We start from the raw sequence: 2,096 nt of genomic DNA, 5'->3' as shown, positions 1-2,096 counted from the left end.
TACTGGCCGTATAAAATTTCATCTCACACGGCATCACTGCAGAGCGCCTAGAACTGTACCCACGGAATATGCGCGATATAAGCCTCATTGATTGATTGATTGATTGATGTAACGCATACGTATGTTCAATGTTTCTCACACATATCCGTATTTTTTTTTCTGGGCGGGCACCAATAGCCTAGAGGTTAAGACGTCGTCCTTCTATGTGGAAAGTTCTGGGTTCGAAACCAAGCAGTTTTTGGTGGGGGTAAGGGTGGAGGTTTCCCCTATCTCCTATGTCAGCGTGTGTGGTCGCACCACATCCTCCTTGGTTTATACATACTATTCTAGTGACCGTCCACGACGGTATGAGTCGCATGTCACCTTTGCATGATTTTCATATTTTTACATTTCCCTCTATCCAGTGGTGAAAACCGTTTTAGAAAAGAGCGAAAACTGTTTGAGTTATAAGCCTGTGACTAAGGTGACCCTCATTCTGTTACAAGACACCCCCACGGACTTATATTAAGCCAAGCGCAGAACCGCGCGAGGTGACATGCGACTCATTTCGTGGTGGAGGGTATATCGCGCGTATTCCGTGGGTACAGTTCTAAGCGCAGGGATTTTTTATTTAAAAAAAAAAATTATGCAATTTATATCGCGCACATATTCAAGGCGCAGGGATTGATTTATGCCGTATGAGATCGAATTTTTTTACACAATACATCACGCATTCACATCGGCCAGCAGATCGCAGCCACTTCGGCGCATATCCTATTTTTCACGGCCTATTATTCCAAGTCACACGGGTATTTTGGTGGACATTTTTATCTATGCCCATACAATTTTGCCAGGAAAGACCCTTTTGTCAATCGTGGGATCTTTAACGTGCACACCCCAATGTAGTGTACACGAAGGGACCTCGGTTTTTCGTCTCATCCGAAAGACTAGCACTTGAACCCACCACCTAGGTTAGGAAAGGGGGGAGAAAATTGCTAACGCCCTGACCCAGGGTCGAACTCGCAACCTCTCGCTTTCGAGCGCAAGTGCGTTACCACTCGGCCACCCAGGTATAGGTTTCTCGTGTCAACGCCACCTGCAGACCAGCGATACTAGACATGCAATTAGAATTGGTTTCCGAAACACAGCGTGTAAAAGACGATGTTCGGAAATTACTTTGTCGATTTTGTAGTACGTATGGGTTGTGAACGAATGAATTGCCCTGCTTTTTACCAGTAGTGAGATACACACTCCACACCTGTTCATGTCCACGTGTTTCAGACACATCCCTCGCTAGTGACTGGCCTATAATATCACGAGGGGGTATTTTAGGAAACGACCATGCACATAACTCCCCACAGGTGGAAAACACGAATTTTGTTTTGTTTGTTTGCTTAACGCCCAGCCGACCACGAAGGGCCATATCAGGGCGGTGCTGCTTTGACATATAACGTGCGCCACACACAAGACAGTCCTAGCACTAACCCCATAATGCCAGACGCCAGGCGGAGCAGCCACTAGATTGCCAATTTTAAAGTCTTAGGTATGACCCGGCCGGGGTTCGAACCCACGACCTCCCGATCACGGGGCGGACGCCTTACCACTAGGCCAACCGTGCCGGTGCAAAACACGAATGTACGTTGGAGTTGCAACCTATGAGTGCAGAAAAAGAAGAACTCAGAATCGAAGAACATGTAAGGTATGTGGTTGGAACGTATAATTATGACAAAACAAAAACGTTACAGTGACTGTGACCTGTTGTTTTGCCATAATCAAACTGTCCAATAACATTCCTTTCTTGTGGTTTTTTTTTTATTTCTGAATTGTTAAACGTTGGCAGTCTATTTGTTATTTAGAAGAAGAAAAAAAAGTCGCGTAAGGCGAAAATACAATATTTAGTCAAGTAGCTGTCGAACTCACAGAATGAAACTGAACGCAACGCAACGCAGCAAGACCGTATACTCGTAGCATCGTCACTCCACCGCCCGTGGCAAAGGCAGTGCACGTGGAATTGACAAGGAGAGCGGGGTATTCGTTGCGCTGAGAAGGATGGCACGCTTTTCTGTACCTCTCTTTGTTTTAACTTTCTGAGCGTGTTTTTAATCCAAACATATCAT

The sequence above is a fragment of the Littorina saxatilis genome, linkage group LG16, assembly GCF_037325665.1.
Source record: "Littorina saxatilis isolate snail1 linkage group LG16, US_GU_Lsax_2.0, whole genome shotgun sequence".
Classification (NCBI taxonomy): domain Eukaryota; kingdom Metazoa; phylum Mollusca; class Gastropoda; order Littorinimorpha; family Littorinidae; genus Littorina; species Littorina saxatilis.
The sequence above is the reverse complement of the archived record's forward strand: the minus strand, read 5'-3'. Positions refer to the sequence as shown.